The 17,581-nt window shown below is 41.9% G+C and overlaps 1 protein-coding gene across 1 annotated transcript in view; it reads left to right on the plus strand.

Moving 5' to 3' along the window:
* Positions 1 to 17,581, plus strand: part of LOC308611600 (uncharacterized protein) — a gene marked incomplete at its 5' end in the record, with an annotated part of 38,953 nt that overhangs the window by 12,745 nt on the left and 8,627 nt on the right. The gene's annotated exons all lie outside the window — the stretch shown is intronic.

Here is a 17,581-nt window from a genome sequence, read left to right on the forward strand (position 1 = left end):
GGTCCTGCTCTCCAGCCCTGCATCTAGCCATAGTAGTCAAAGGCAAGGTTGATGCATTTGGGGTTCTCTCTGGCTCAGTCCCATGCCTTGTAGTTTGTGGACTTTAGCGCTTAAGTGCATGCTGTTCTGATCCCAAAATGACTGACTGGAGTGGCCTCCTCACTGGTGATGGCACTGTAGGGTCCTGCTTTCCAGCTCTTTCCACATCGTGGCATACACAAAAAATGAGGACACCTGCACATCACCCTGCAGTAAGTGGAAGAGGCTGCTCGGGCTGGAGGGAACTGGCCCAGCCACTCCGAGGACCAAGGAGATCAGTGTACCTGAAAACGTGTGTGGTGCCCTATACCCATCAGGTGTGCCTAGGCAGCTCTTCTCCCCCTCCTCACCCCAATACCAGCCATAGGCCCCCTTGGCTTTTTCAATAGCCATATCTCACTGTGGCCTCCAAATCCCCTTCCAGAGGTCATGGAAGAATTATGGTCCCCAGAGCAGGGTGTCTCTTTTACCTTCATTGAGCATCATCTCATTAGATTCCACCTTTCTAGTTGCCATTGGATCCTTATACTTTCAAATAGCAACGTGACAGGACCCCAGCTCAGACTGGCTTAATTAAAAAGGTAATTTAACTGAAATGTCCAGGGAAATGTCTGCTCAGGTACAGCTAGAGGTGCCTTGATTTTGTGTTTCCTTGTGTTGGCTCCATATTTGTCAAGGATGCCCTCACTCTTTCCCATGAAGTGGCAGGGCAACTGTCAGCAGCTCCAGGTCCATATCCTCAGCATTAGAGTTTCTCTTTCCCAATAGTCCCACTGATTCACTCCAATGGTCAATATGGATTACCCGCACCAGTCACTGAGATGAGCCAGGCAGCATCTCTGACCTGTGTGTGTGTGTGGTGTGGGGGTTGTGTGCAACTGTGCACATCTGTGTGTACCCCACTGGAGCTGAAAGGACCAGGAGTGGAGGATGGTCCCCAAAGGACAATTTGGAGTGTTGTTATTAGAAGGGGAAGAAGATAGGGGGCTGGTAAAACCAAGTAGATGACCATCCAAGGAATAACAAGAGAGAGGCTTGGGCAACAAGCTGGAGCCACGTTCTGGAGAAATTCTTCCTCAATGGCTTGAAATCCAGCTAAAGGATTTTTGATCTAATGGGCTAGGCAGTAGGTTGGTAGGTGTTTGTTCTGCAGGTGTTTATGTATATTGATAAATTTGGGTTTATCTGTAGGATCAAAATCTGTATTTCTCTCTGAATATAATGCAATCACAAGATGTGAGCTTAACAAGTTATAGGATAACTTAAAATCTTAAAACTTTCCCACAACAGCATGATGAATTGTGGAAGACAGAGGTTATTGTCATTGTTTTACAAGGGAGAAATGTCACTCAGAGGGAGGCCATGACCTGTTCCAGGCACACAGGCCAGGCCTGAGCTCCCTCAGGTCAGCAGGAGGCCTTGGAAGGAGGAGTGATAAGGACGGGTGTGTTCTCTCCACCCTTTATATGAGTTTCATGTCCAGCCGAGGGCAGTCAGGGCCACCTGCTCCTGGGGCCCACCTTCCTCGGCCCACTTTCTTTTCTTTTCTTTTTTAAGTCTTTATTGAATTTGTTACAATATTGCTTCTACTTTATGTTTTGGTTTTTTGGCTGTGGGGCATGTGGTATCTTAGTTCCCCCACCAGGGATAGAACCCATACCCCCTGCATTGGAAGGCGAAGTCTTAACCACTGGACCACGAGGGAAGTCCCCCTTCAGCCCATTTTCATCTCCTTCCCAGGGAGTGTTCTCCCCATAGGAGTGTACTCATGAGAAAGGAGGCTCCTCTCCGGACTGGTGGAGGAATCTGTTGGGGTGCCCTGAGTCCCAGTGACCAGGAGCAGTGAGGCCAGGAGGTTGCCCAGCTTTGCCTGGTGCTGTGTGTCATGGTGGCCTTGAGGGGCCTGAGTTTGAAGAGGAAGCGCTCTGGACAAGGAATCAGAAGGCCACTGTCTTTAGTCTGTTCAAGCTGCTGTTACAAAATACCACAGACTGGGTGGCTTAAACAACAGATATTTATTTCTCACAGTTGTGGAGGCTACGAAGTCCAAGACCAAGGCGCCAGCAGATTTGGAGCCTGGTGTAGATCCGCTTCCTGGTTCATAGGCGGTCTTCTCCCCGTGTCCTCTCATGGCAGTCAGAAGGGTTGAGGGAGCTCTCTGGGGTCTCTTTTATAAGAACACTAATCCCATTTATGAGGGCTCTACTCTCATGTCCTAATCACCTCTCAAAGCCCCCATCACCTAATCCCATTACAGGGGGGAGGGGGGCTCAATGATTCAGTCTGTAGCAGCCACCACCACCTGCTGGCTGTGTGGCCCAGGCTGGTCCAGAGCCTCAGTTCTCTATGCATGAGGCAGGGCTGAGAGCAGTGCTCAGTCTGTGGGGAGGGGCCATGGTGATTCAGAAAGAGAAGGGAGGGCTGGACAGAGTAGCTTGTACAGCCCAGGGTGAGCCCTGAGCACTATATCCTGCTGTTCTTCAGTGTCAGGGTCCCAAAGGCCTTTGGTGTAATCCTACACCTTCAGGGAACCCTCTCCTTCACCACAGATTTCTACACATTTCCCCCTTTTCCCTTAATTATTCTGACCCCTTCCCCCCACTAGGCATTGTTAGGTGTTGGTGGGAGACAGAGTTCTTTCAAACCCTTTGCTCTTTGCTCACCAGCTCCCCAGCTCCCACTGCTCCTGTGCTGTGGCCACCTCCTTTTGGATGTTAGACCCAATGTTGGGAAATAGCACACCTGCTTGGCAACCCTTCCCCTTCCTCCCTTTTAAACATTTAAATAACCAAGATGTATGTCGATTTAACATGATTAATATTATTGATAATCCCACCACCCTAAAGCAAGACATTTAACCTTTTGCATGATCCCTTCCAATTCTTATATGGATGGACAGATTTATGTGTACCTAAATGCAAACACTATTTACACCTTGCTTCTGTATATTCCAACCTTTTATCAAAAACATTTTTCCAGGTGCTGCACAGTCTTTATGGTCATGTTTCATGACCACATAGGATTCCATCCGTGGAATCTGCATCCCTCTATCAACACGGCATCTAGGGCTCTCCACATCTTCGTTGGCACAGTACAGCTGATGGTTTCTTACTTCTGTTATTTTTTATGATGTAGAGTACCTGCCTAAAGAGGATCATTTTTAGGGCTTTGTTTTTTATCTTGATTTTGGACCATCCAAGTTTGTCCATGACATACATGTTCATCCTCCTGTGGAACTCCAAAACTGTTGCACCACTGTGAAATCATGCTTCAAGTTTTATGATGGGAAAAGTGGATGCAATCTGTCTTTTGGTTGAACTTTCATTTCAGTTGGGTCTCTTGCTGTTTTTGAAAGCAAAAGCAAAAAGCAAAAACAAATGATAAAGAAGTCTTAAAATAAGATTTGGAAGAACTCTGAAAAGTTCATCTCAGAATTAGGCTCATTTGTTGGTTTGGTGCAGAACCCTCCGTGAGTAGTGTTTTGCAGTACTGGGCACTGCACTTGGTGTGCTCTGCGACTTCTAATTCCTTGAGCAAATATAACTCTGTTCGGTAAACTTCTCTGTAGGCTACACACGACCTCCAGCTCCTCCCCAATCGATTTTCTCCATGTGTAGGATCAGGATTAATCTTTAATTATTGACACAGACACTTAGAAAACATCCCTTCATCATGTCTGGAAACATATTTCAGCACTAAGCACCAACCACTGGGAGAAAACATAAGTTTGCAGATACAGTTTTTTTAAAAATATTATGTCTCCCCTATTTTATGTATTATTATTATTTTTTGCACTGCATGGCATGTGGGATCTTAATTTCCTGACCAGGAATTGAATCCAGGTGCTTGGCAGTGAAAGTGTGGAGTCCTAACCACCAGACCATGAGGGAATTCACTGCAGATATAGTTTTAAAGAAAGGCATGTCACTGTACTCCTGGAGACTACAGGGGAAACAGTTGAGGGCCTCCCGAGTGCCCGCCCTGGACAGAAGGGTCACGTATTCTTCCTTGTGGTGTTTCTTAACAGCCCCATCCCAACCCCTGAGAGATAGGCTTCACCCTCCCAGAAGTGACAGTGACCAGCCCCTGTTGGCAGCGTGCGCCCGAGCCTGGGTGACCTGACTCCTAGCTCTGAGCCCTTTCTGCAGCCTCACAGCAGCCCCCCATGGAAACAATACTTTAGCTTGGAGCAGTGGCAGCTTTTTCTGCCAGTGTGGACATCCTCCACAGTTGTCCGATATGGAGGGTGATGGGGAAGACTTTAGCTTTAAGCAGAACTGGGTTCACATCCCAGCTCTGTCATTTCTCAGCTGTGTAGCTTCAGGTAAATGGCTGTTTTTCCAAACCTCAGTTTGCTCATCTGTTAAATGGGGATTATAGTACTTGCCTTATAAGGGTTCTGTGGGGATTAAACAAGTTGATATGTGCGAAGATCTCAGTGGATCAAACACATCCTGAAAATCGTTCTTGTTGGAATTCTTCTTTGACTGAATCCAGAAGGAATGTCTCTGTTTGTTAATTGGACAGGAGGTCCTGTGGTTACAAGGATGATCTTAAGATCTTTTTACCACTGCGGTTCTGCCATCCTGTTAAGGCCATACAGAAGCGAAAAAGGTATTAACATATGTCCAGTCTCTGAGTCAATGATGGAGAAATGTGACTTGGTTGTTGAAGAAAGCCAAAGACTGCCTTAGCTACATAGCCACGTTTTTTCAGTCTCTCATTTGAGCAGAATGAGATTTTCCACTTAAATAAAAAATTGCAGTTTTGACCAAAATAAAAATCTAATTATTCACAAAAATTATTATATGGATTTTCAAACAGCCAATAAATTTGCTTTAATTAATGTTAGTCTGTTTTTGTGGTTATACAATATGGCACAAATACTCCCAAATGCTCACGATTAAGCTAATGAATCAGAGGCCTCACACACATCTGCTTCGATTCATATTGGTAAATGAGAAAACCTTTATTTTTCTGATGTAGCCACAAAACCTTGGGTGGGGAAAGTGCCTTCCAATGGGTAATATGAAGTTTTAAAACAGAATTTCCTTCCAACTTTATGTTGTGAAACAAATCATAAAGTAGTTAGAAAGAATTCTGGTGTTTTCAGAAGACAATTTAAATAAAATCTACTTACCTTGGGCCTCCAAGGAGATCATCACACAAAAACCAAGGTCTGTCCATTTATTTAACTGTGCCTTTTTGCGTGATGTATGGGCTGTTATCACCTACAGCATCTTGTTTTCAGACCCATCTTGTGGTTCAGACGAACAAAGGACAAGTTCACATGGCAATGGGATTAGAGTATGTGTGTGTGAGGATGAACCAGTGTGAGGGCTGGGAGAGCACAAGGGTGTGCATGTGTTTGGGTGTGTATGCGTGTGAGAGCAAGTATCCACACATGTGAGCATGCTGCCTGTATGTGAGTGTGTATATACATGTGAGTGCACATATGTGTCTAAGTGTGTATATGAATATAAGTGTGTGCGTGTGTGGGGGTGTGTATGAGCGTGTGCATGCACATATACACACTTATGTGCACACAGGAGCTGGGAAGGAAGCGGGAAGGGTGAAACCAGCCTGACCTCTTTCCTCCCCACAGAAGTTGTCCCACCTTGAAGACGCCCTGACTGGGCCTGGCACAGCTCATGCTGTTGCTCCAGAGCTGGGAGACCTGGGTTTGAGCCTGGAGCTGCCTCTAAACTGGCCACCATGTCCTGGGACAAATCAGTTGGCTTTCCAAGCCTCAACTTCCTCCTCTGGAAAAAGGGTGATGGTGTCTGCTTCACTGCTTTTCTGTGAGGATGGAACAGTAAGGCCCCTTCCCAGGACTTCCCCGGAGAGTGAGGGGCCGGGAGTTCCCTCCTTAACCACTCCCCACTTGGCTAATCCTAGCTTCAGGGCTGCTGGGACTGCTAACATCAGTGCCAGGTCCTTCCTGGGGACAGTTCCTCCTCCTCCTTCCAGCTCCTGTGATGAAGCTCACACCTTAGATGTAGCCTTGAATGAGTTGAGCTGGAAGAAGCACCATAGGATAACTCAGCCCAACTGGTCCTGGTTCTGCTGATGATCTCTTCCTGGGCTTTTGTTCAGTTAGCGCTGCCTCTCTGAGTCCAAGCCGTAGGCAGGTATGGCCACTGCGCATTCTTCTCACTCATCTCCCTAAATATTCTCAGAGGTGTCTCCCTCTCCTCACCCCATCAACCCTCAGAGCCTCTCATCACCTGTGGGCCGGTAAGTTGAAAACTTCTCCGTCTGCCTGGCATCAAGGCCCCAGGTCCATTCAGCCTTCTCTCACTTCAGTTCACTTGGGGGTGGTGGGGAATCTGAAGGAGGCATGGGGCTGGGGTCGGGGTATCTGAGGGACCCCATCTGTGTCAGTGTGCTGGTGCTGCCCGAACAAAGTACCACAGTCAGGGTGGCTTAAACAACAGATGTTTCTTTTCTCGTAATTCTAAAGGCTAGAAGTCCAAAATCTAGGTGTCAGCAGGTTGGTTCCTCCTGAGGCCTCTCTCCTCGGCTTGCAGATGGCCATCTTCTCCCGGTGTCCTCACATGGTCTTCCTTCTGTGTGTATCTGCGTCTGAATCTCCTCTTTTTAAGAGGACACCAGGGGCTTCCCTGGTGGCGCGCTGGTTGAGAGTCTGCCTGCCGATGCAGGGGATGTGGGTTCGTGCCCCGGTCTAGAGGATCCCACATGCCGCGGAACGGCTGGGCCCGTGAGCCATGGCCGCTGGGCCTGTGCGTCTGGAGCCTGTGCTCCACAACGGGAGAAGCCACAACAGTGAGAGGCCCACATACCGCAAAAAAAAAGAAAAGAAAAAAAAGAGGACAGCAGTCATATTGGATTAGGGCCCACCCTAGTTACCTCAGTTTAACTTAATTACTTCTTTAAAAACCCTATCCCAAATACAGCCACATTCTGAAGGATCAGGGGTTAGGACTACAACGCATGAATTTTGGCGGGGGACACGATTCAGCCCATACCACCATCTAATCGGACTTGACACATCAGGGAAACTCCAGACATTCACTGTGGGCAGGATGAAGAGGGCAGGGGTCAGCAGGAACAGGAGGAGCCCAGTGTGGGGATTCAAGCAGGCCTGACATGGCAGCTGGGCTGTGGCATGGTGGAGGCTTGGAGGCCACACATGGGAGCAGCCTGAGGGCTCTCCTCAACATGTCAGAAGCCATGCTGGAGGGAATTCCCTGGCAGTCCAGTGGTTAGGCCTCTACACTCTCTCTGCTGAGGGCCCAGGTTCAATCCCTGGTTGAGGAACTAAGATCCCCCAAGGCGCTCTGTATGGCTTTTAAAAAAAAAGAAGAAGCCATGATGGAAACTGTTCATTCCCCTCCCATGGCTGTTGATGGGATTTCTTTCTGTCAGGCCAGTGTGATGAACCTTAGAAAGCGGGTTCTGATGGGAAGTCATGTGTGTGTCCTTCAAAAATAATGAATGGGAACATGAATTAACGATTACTGAAGACTTGCATTTTGCTTGCAGACCAAATCTTTCAAAACACACTTCTGTATTTTGGGACTGAACAGGGACCTTTAAGGAAATGTTTGCCGATGTGGTTTAGAAGAGAGTCACTCAGCATGCCAATGGGAGTCACTGATTAAACCCACATTCCTAAGAGAAAAGTTTCTGAGCTCCTGCCAAATGCCTGGTTTGGGCTAGCTGGTCTCACTGGTTGTCTTCACCTGGCTCAGCTGTGACGTTTACCTGACACCGAGGGGGAAGCTGTGGCTCAGAGTGGTGAACTGATGCTTCCTGAGCCCAGGATGCCTGCCCCACCAGCCGGCCAAGCCTGTGGGAGCCAGGACCTGGGTGCCCTTGTCCTTTGGCTTTTGTTGGATTATACTTGAAGTTCACTGAACTCCACGTATTTGAAATGTGTAATTTGCTACATTTTGACATATGTGTACACCTGTGAAATGCCCATAGATGAACATGTCCATGACCCTCAAAACTTTCCTCTTCCCTCCTTGAATTCTCTCCCTTCCATTCTTTCCCACCTGCCATGCAAGTATTGCTGATTCCTACACAATTAATTAGCTTTCATCTTTTTAAGACTTTTGAAGGAATGGAATCACACAGTATGTATTCTTTGGGGGGGGGGGAGCCTGGTTTCCTTCACTCCGTATAATTATTGAGAGTTTCTTTGATTCTTTTGCATACATTGTTAGTTCATTCTTTTTCATTACTATTATTATATGGCTATACCACAATTTGTTTATCCATTCAGCTGTTAATGGATATTTTTGTTATTTCCAGTTTGAGGCTGTTACAAATAAACATCCATGAACATTCATGTACAAGTTTTTGTATGGAATATACTTTCATTTCTCTTGGGTATAATACTTTGGAATGGAATGGTTGACTATCTGATAGATGTGTGATTAACTTTTTAAGAAACTGCCAAACCATTGTTCAAAAACATTGTACCATTTTACATTCCCATCAGCAGTATATGCGAGTTTCATTTGTTCATATAATGTCTTTTTTCTTTGGCCGCTTTTAAGATTTTCTCTTTATCCCTGGTTTTAAGCAATTCAATTATGATATGGCTTGGTGTAGTTTTCTTCATGTTTATTTTGCTTAAGTTTCATTAAGAGTCTTGAATCTGTGAGTTTATAGTTTTCATCAAAATTTGAAAAACTTCTTGGCCATTTCTTCTTCAAATATTTTTTTCTGTTCTGCTCTTTTTCTCCTCTCCCTTGGGACTGCAATTACACACGTATTAGGCCACTTGAATCCCAAAGTTCACTGACATGCTTTCTTTTTAAAATAATAATTTCCCTCTGTGTTCATTTTGGAGAGTTTCTATTGCTGTTTACTAATCTTTTCCTCTGCAATGTTTAATCTTCCATTAATCCTTTCTACCCTATTTTCCATCTCAGACATGATAGCTTTCATCTCTAGAATTTCAGTTCAGGTCATTTAATATCTTTGATCTCTCTACTTAACCTTTTGAGCATACACTATGCAGTTATATTTCTTATTTTATGGTCCTCATGTGCTAATTCTAACACCTTTGGCAGTTGTAGGTCATTTTCAGTTAATTGATTTTTCTGCTCATTATGGGGTCTATTTTCCTGCTGGTAATTTCTGATTATATGCCAGACATTTATGAATTTTACCTCTTTGGGTGCTGGATATTTTTATATTTCTATCAATATTCATGAGCTTTGTTATGTCGTAGATGTTACTTGTAAGAGTTTGATCCTTTTGGATCTTGTTTTTAGATCCATTAGGTGGAATCAGAGCTATATTTAATGTAGGGTTGATTATTCCCTACCACTGAGGCAGGACCCTTCTTGGTACCCTACTCAGTGTCTGAACAGATGCTCTTCCCATCCCTGTGTGAGAGCTGGGCACTGTTCCCTCTAATCCTTTCCCTGGCTTCAGGTTGTTTCTTCACACACGTGCTGATCAACCCTCTGTGGAATACCCCACGAGGACCCTTGAAGGTCCCCATGGTTCTCTGTGTGCAGCTCTCACCTACCAGGTCCTCTGCTCTGCAAACTCTAACTACCTTGGCATCCCTGCACTCACAGTTGCCAGTTTCCACATGTATTTCCTCTCCCTGTGCCACATCCTGGAAACTGTCCCCAGGCAGGAAGCCAGAGTAGTCGTTTTCTGTGTCTCTGAGGATCAGTCTCTTTCCTTGCTTGATCCCTGTATCTTCAAAACCATTGCTTCATATATCTTATTTGTGGGCTTTCTATTTTTGTTTGGGTTTTTGATATTGTTTGAGCAGGAGAGTAAATCTAGTCATTACTACTCCCTCTTGCCTGAAAGTAGAAAACCATAATGTGACCTTTTAAATTTGGGGTAATAACTTTAGATTTATAGAAACACATTGTATCTATGTACCTATGTAAATCTAGTCATTGCTACTCCATCTTGCCTGAAAGTTGAAATCCATGATGTAGGCTTTTAAATTTTTTGGAATAATTTTAGTTGTATAGAAACATATTATGTACATATGTACATAACCATAGTATGTTTGTCAAAAGTAAAAAATTAACTGTGATACAATACTCTGGCAGGTGGAATTCTAAGATCGCTCCCAAGATTACCACCCCTTGCTGTACACACTTTGTATAACTCCCTCCCCATGAGTGTAGGCAGAACCTGTGATTATGATGATATGATTGAGTTACTCAACCTATGATTGAGTTACGTTAAAAAGGTTATCCTTGGTGGGCCTGACTTAATTAGGTGAGTCCTTAAAAAAGACTGGACCCTTCCTTGAAGCATGAGAGGGTGTGTGGAGGGGACCACATGGCAAGGAACTGTGAATGGCCTCTGGCCAGCAGTTAGAAAGAGAATGGGAGCCTCAGACCACAGGAATCACATGGGTTTGAAAGAGGACCCAGAGCTCTAGAAACCCTCAGATGACACATTGACTTTAGCCTCATGAGAGCCTGAGCAGAGAACCAAGTTCATCTGTGTCTAGACTTCTGATCACAAATACTGTAAGATAGTAAATTTATGTTGTTTTAAACTGCTGATTTGGTGGAAATCTGTTATGCAACAATGGAAAATGAATATAATTACTATTAACTAAAAAGAACCAGGTCAAATTCATGAGTAACAATAACCCACTGTTCATCTAGCAAGATTTCAATAAAGGTTAACGTGAAAAAAAGAAGACTAGTGTGAAGACGAGCATGAAGCCATGGACACTCCTGTCACCTCCAGTTTTCAAGATGATTTTCACACTCTCATATTGTGTGTCAATTGGAGGTGGTTAGAATTCTGATCAAGAATGGATCTATTATATGAGAAAATATTTGCAAATCATATACCTGATGAGGATGTAGTATCCAGATATATAAAGAACTCTTAGAGCTCATCAACAAATAGACAAACAATCCAATTTAACAATAGACAAGGGGCTTGAACAGACATTTCTTCAAACAAGATATACAGATGGTCAACAAGTACATGAAAATGTGCTCAGCATCATTCGTCATTAGGGAAGTGCAAGTCAAACCCATAATGAGATACAGCTTCACATCCAATAGGATCTGTTGGTGAGGATGGAGAGAAATTGGAACCCTCATACACTGCTGGTGGGGATGTAAAATGGTTCAGCCACTGTGGAAAATTTTGGTGGGTCTTCAAAATGTTCAATATGGAATTATCATATGACCCAACAATTCCACTCCTAGGTATATACCCAAAAGAATTGAAAACAGGTATTAAAACAATGCATGCACATCCACTTATGTTCATAGCAGCACTATTCACAATAGCCAGACGGTGGAAACAGCCCACATGTTCATCAAGGAATATATGGATAAACAAATTGTGGTATGTACATACAGTGTAGTACTATTAAGCCGTAAAAAAGAATGAAATACTGATACATGATACAAAGTGAATGAATCTCAAAAACATTTTGCTAAGTGAAAGAAACCAGACACAAAAGGTCACATACTGTGTGATTCTATTTATATGAAATATCCAAAATAGGTTAATCCATAGAGACAGAAAGCAGATTGGTGGCTGGGCGGAGGGAGGAAAGGGAAGCTATTGCTTGATGGGTACAGGATTTCCTCTTGGAGTAAAGGTAATGTGTTGGAACTAGATAGAGGGAACTACATAAAAGGGGTGGTTGCCCAACATTATGAATCCCCTAAAGGCCACTGAATTGTTCACTTTAAAATGGTTAATTTTATGCTATGTGAGTTTGACCTTAATTTTTTAAAAAAGAATAATCTGTTATACAAAATAATAAAGTTATATCTTAATCAGTGGTAAATGACTTTGTAATTCTGCTATCCATTTTTTAATGTGAACTACAGACTTTATTTAGATCTTCTCACCAGTTTTTCTTCTAATGTCCTTTTCCTATTCCAGGATCCCGCCCAGGAGACCACATTGTATTTAGAGGTCATGTCTCCTCCTCAGTCTTTCCTTGTGTTTTATGACTGACAATTTTAAGACATATTGGTCAGGTATTGTGTAGAATGTTGCTGAATTTGGGCTAGTCTGATGTTTCTCATGATTAGACTGGGTTACTAGTGTTTGGGAAGAATACCATTCAGGTGGATTGACACTATCATGACATCATGTCAGTGGTCTATGATGTCAACATGACCTATCACTGGTGACATTAACCTTGATCACTTGATTAAAGTGGTATCTGCTAGATTTCTCCATTATAAAGTTACTGTTTTCCTTTCCCTACTCTACATTTTGGAAGTAGGTCACTAAGTCCAGGCCATACTCAAGGAGAGGGGAATTTAACTCCACCTCCTGGAGAGGGAAGTATCTACATATATTACTTGGAATTCTTCTGTAAGGAAGATTTGTCTCTTTTCCCTATTTATTTATTTATTTATCTAATCATTTATATCAGTATGTGCTCATGGATATTTAATTTATTCATTGGATTATAATTCAATACTACATCATTTATTTTGTTTCCTAAGTTGCTCCAGCTTTGACCATTCTGAACTCTTTTGCTTTGGTTTTGTTCCTTTGATGTACCGCCCCCCCTTTTTAAAGCACTTCCTTATTTTCTGGCACTGCAAGATACTCTAGGCTTATCTTGTATTTTTCCTGCCCTGTGTCTAGAATCAGTCATTTCTCCAAGGAGTCATGGTTCTTTTTATTGGAGAATGATATTTAGAAACCAAGATCTAGGTGCTGAATGTGCTTGTTGCTACGAGGGTGTCACTGGCTGTAGGTCTTCTCTGCAGGCAGCTAGGGTTATTATTCACTCTCTATTCACATAACTGTAATTATTTCTTTTTTTATTTTTATTTTTTTATTAGTTTCTGCTTTATAACAAAGTGAATCAGTCATACATATACATCTGTTCCCACATCCCTTCCCTCATGCATCTCCCTCCCTCCCACCCTCCCCATCCCACCCCTCCAGGCGGTCACAAAGCACCGAGCTGATCTCCCTGTGCTCTGCGGCTGCTTCCCACTATCTATCTACCTTACGTTTCGTACTGTATATATGTCCATGCCTCTCTTTCGCTTTGTCACAGCTTACCCTTTGCCCTCCCCATATCCTCAAGTCCATTCTCAAGTAGGTCTGTGTCTTTATTCCCGTTTTACCCCTAGGTTCTTCATGACAATTTTTTTTTAAATTCCATATATATGTGTTAGCATACGGTATTTGTCTTTCTCTTTCTGACTTAGTTCACTCTGTATGACAGACTCTATGTCTATCCACCTCATTACAAATAGCTCAGTTTCGTTTCTTTTTACGGCTGAGTAATATTCCATTGTATATATGTGCCACATCTTCTTTATCCATTCATCCGATGATGGACACTTAGGTTGTTTTCAGCTCCAGGCTATTGTGAATAGAGCTGCAATGAACATTTTGGTATATGTCTCTTTTTGAATTGTGGTTTTCTCAGGGTATATGCCTAGTAGTGGGATTGCTGGGTCATATGGTAGTTCTATTTTTAGTTTTTTAAGGAACCTCCATACCGTTCTCCATAGTGGCTGTACCAATTCACATTCCCACCAGCAGTGCAAGAGTGTTCCCTCTTCTCCACACCCTCTCCAGCATTTATTGTTTCTAGATGTTTTGATGATGGCCATTCTGACTGGTGTAAGATGATATCTCATTGTAGTTTTGATTTGCAGTTCTCTAATAATTAATGATGTTGAGCATTCTTTCATGTGTTTGTTGGCAGTCTGTATATCTTCTTTGGAGAAATGCCTATTTACGTCTTCTGCCCATTTTTGGATTGGGTTTGTTTTTTTGTTATTGAGCTGCATGAGCTGCTTATAAATTTTGGAGATTAATCCTTTGTCTGTTGCTTCATTTGCAAATATTTTCTCCCATTCTGAGAGTTGACTTTTGGTCTTGTTTATGGTTTCCTTTGCTGTGCAAAAGCTTTGAGGTTTCATTAGGTCCCATGTGTTTATTTTTGTCTTTATTTCCATTACTCTAGGAGGTGGGTCAAAAAGGATCTTGCTGTGATTTATGTCATAGAGTGTTCTGCCTATGTTTTCCTCTAAGAGTTTGATAGTGTCTGGCCTTACATTTAGGTCTTTAATCCATTTTGAGCTTATTTTTGTGTATGGTGTTAGGGAGTGATCTAATCTCATACTTTTACATGTCCCTGTCCAGTTTTCCCAGCACCACTTATTGAAGAGACTGTCCTTTCTCCACTGTACATTCCTGCCTCCTTTATCAAAGATAAGGTGACCGTATGTCCGTGGGTTTCTCTCTGGGCTTTCTATCCTGTTCCATTGATCTCTCTTTCTGTTTTTGTGCCAGTACCATACTGTCTTGATTACTGTAGCTTTGTAGTATAGTCTGAAGTCAGGGAGCCTGATTCCTCTGGCTCCATTTTTCGTTCTCAAGGTTGCTATGGCTATTCAGGGTCTTTTGTGTTTCCATACAAATTGTGAAACTTTTTGTTCTAGTTCTGTGAAAAATACCACTGGTAGTTTGATGGGGATTGCATTGAATCTGTAGATTGCTTTGGGTAGAAGAGTCAATTTCACAATATTGATTCTTCCAATCCAAGAACATGGTACATCTCTCCATCTATTTGTATCATCTTTAATTTCTTTCATCAGTGTCTTATAATTTTCTGCATACAGGTCTTTTGTCTCCTTAGGTAGGTTTATTCCTAGATATTTTATTCTTTTTGTTGCAACGGTAAATGGGAGTGTTTCCTTGATTTCACTTTCAGATTTTTCATCATTAGTATATAGGAATGCCAGAGATTTCTGTGCATTAATTTTGTATCCTGCTACTTTACCAAATTCATTGATTAGCTCTAGTAGTTTTCTGGTAGCATCTTTAGGATTCTCTATGTATAGTATCATGTCATCTGCAAACAGTGACAGCTTTACTTCTTTTCCGATTTGGATTCCTTTTATTTCCTTTTCTTCTCTGATTGTTGTGGCTAAAACTTCCAAAATTATGTTGAATAAGAGTGGTGAGAGTGGGCAACCTTGTCTTGTTCCTGATCTTAGTGGAAATGGTTTCAGTTTTTCACCATTGAGGACGATGCTGGCTGTCGGTTTGTCATATATGGCCTTTATTATGTTGAGGAAAATTCCCTCTATGCCTACTTTCTGCAGGGCTGTTATCATAAATGGGTGTTGAATTTTGTCAAAAGCTTTCTCTGCATCTATTGAGATGATCATATAGTTTTTCTCCTTCAATTTGTTAATATGGTGTATCACGTTGATTGATTTGCGTATATTGAAGAATCCTTGCATTCCTGGAATAAACCCCACTTGATCATGGTGTGTGATCCTTTTAATGTGCTGTTGGAATCTGTTTGCTAGTATTTTGTTGAGCATTTTTGCATCTGTGTTCATCAGTGATATTGGCCTGTAGTTTTCTTTCTTTGTGACATCCTTGTCTGGTTTTGGTATCAGGGTGATGGTGGCCTCGTAGAATGAGTTTGGGAGTGTTCCTCCCTCTGCTATATTTTGGAAGAGTTTGAGAAGGATAGGTGTTAGCTCTTCTCTAAATGCTTGATAGAATTCAGCTGTGAAGCCATCTGGTCTTGGGCTTTTGTTTGCTGGAAGATTTTTAATCACAGTTTCAATTTCAGTGCTTGTGATTGGTCTGTTCATATTTTCTATTTCTTCCTGATTCAGTCTTGGCAGGTTGTGCATTTCTAAGAATTTGTCCATTTCTTCCAGGTTGTCCATTTTATTGGCATAGAGTTGCTTGTAGGAATCTCTCATGATCTTTTGTATTTCTTTAGTGTCAGTTGTTACTTCTCCTTTTTCATTTCTAATTCTATTGATTTGAGTCTTCTCCCTTTTTTTCTTGATGAGTCTGGCTAATGGTTTGTCAATTTTGTTTATCTTCTCAAAGAACCAGCTTTTAGTTTTATTGATCTTTGCTATCGTTTCCTTCATTTCTTTTTCATTTATTTCTGATCTGATTTTTATGATTTCTTTCCTTCTGCTAACTTTGGGATGTTTTTGTTCTTCTTTCTCTAATTGCTTTAGGTGCAAGGTTAGGTTGTTTATTCGCGATGTTTCCTGTTTCTTAAGGTAGGATTGTATTGCTATAAACTTCCCTCTTAGAACTGCTTTTACTGCATCCCATAGGTTTTGGGTCGTCGTGTCTCCATTGTCATTTATTTCTAGGTATTTTTTAATTTCCTCTTTGATTTCTTCAGTGATCACTTTGTTATTAAGTAGTGTATTGTTTAGCCTCCATGTGTTTGTATTTTTTACAGCTCTTTTCCTGTAATTGATATCTAGTCTCATAGCATTGTGTTCAGAAAAGATACTTGATACAATTTCAATTTTCTTAAATTTACCAAGGCTTGATTTGTGACCCAAGATATGATCTATCCTGGAGAATGTTCCATGAGCACTTGAGAAGAATGTGTATTCTGTTGTTTTTGGATGGAATGTCCTATAAATATCAATTAAGTCCATCTTGTTTAATGTATCATTTAAAGCTTGTGTTTCCTTATTTATTTTCATTTTGGATGATCTGTCCATTGGTGAAAGTGGGGTGTTAAAGTCCCCTATTACGATTGTGTTACTGTTGATTTCTCCTTTTATGGCTGTTAGTATTTGCCTTATGTATTGAGGTGCTCCTATGTTGGGTGCATAAATATTTACAATTGTTATGTCTTCTTCTGGGATTGATCCCTTGATCATTATGTAGTGTCGTTCTTTCTCTCTTCTAGTAGTCTTTATTTTAAAGTCTATTTTGTCTGATATGAGAATTGCTACTCCAGCTTTCTTTTGGTTTCCATTTCATGGAATATCTTTTTCCATCCCCTTACTTTCAGTCTGTATGTGTCTCTAGGTCTGAAGTGGGTCTCTTGTAGACAGTATATATATGGGTCTTGTTTTTGTATCCATTCAGCCAATCTGTGTCTTTTGGTGGGAACATTTAGTCCATTTACATTTAAGGTAATTATCGATATGTATGTTCCTATTCCCATTTTCTTAATTGTTTTGGGTTCGTTATTGTAGGTCTTTTTCTTCTGTTGTGTTTCTTGCCTAGAGAAGTTCCTTTAGCATTTGTTGTAAAGCTGGTTTGGTGGTGCTGAACTCTCGCAGCTTTTGCTTGTCTGTAAACGTTTTAATTTCTCCATCAAATCTGAATGAGATCCTTGTTGGGTAGAGTAATCTTGGTTGCAGGTTTTTCTCCTTCATCACTTTAATTATGTCCTGCCACTCCCTTCTGGCTTGTAGAGTTTCTGCTGAGAGAACAGCTGTTATCCTGATGGAGATTCCCTTGTGTGTTATTTGTTGTTTTTGTCTCTGCTTTTAATATGATTTCTTTGTGTTTAACTTTTGACAGTGTGATAAATATGTGTCTTGGCGTATTTCTCCTTGGATTTATTCTGTATGGGACTCTCTGTGCCTCCTGGACTTGATTAACTATTTCCTTTCCCATATTAGGGAAGTTTTCAACTATAATCTCTTCAAATATTTTCTCAGTCCCTTTCTTTTTCTCTTCTTCTTCTGGAACCCCTATAATTCGAATGTTGGTGTGTTTAATGTTGTCCCAGAGGTCTCTGAGACTGTCCTCTGTTCTTTTCATTCTTTTTTCT

The sequence above is a fragment of the Mesoplodon bidens genome, assembly GCF_964165515.1.
Source record: "Mesoplodon bidens genome assembly, contig: HAP1_SCAFFOLD_129, whole genome shotgun sequence".
In the NCBI taxonomy this organism is placed as follows: Eukaryota; Metazoa; Chordata; class Mammalia; order Artiodactyla; family Ziphiidae; genus Mesoplodon; species Mesoplodon bidens.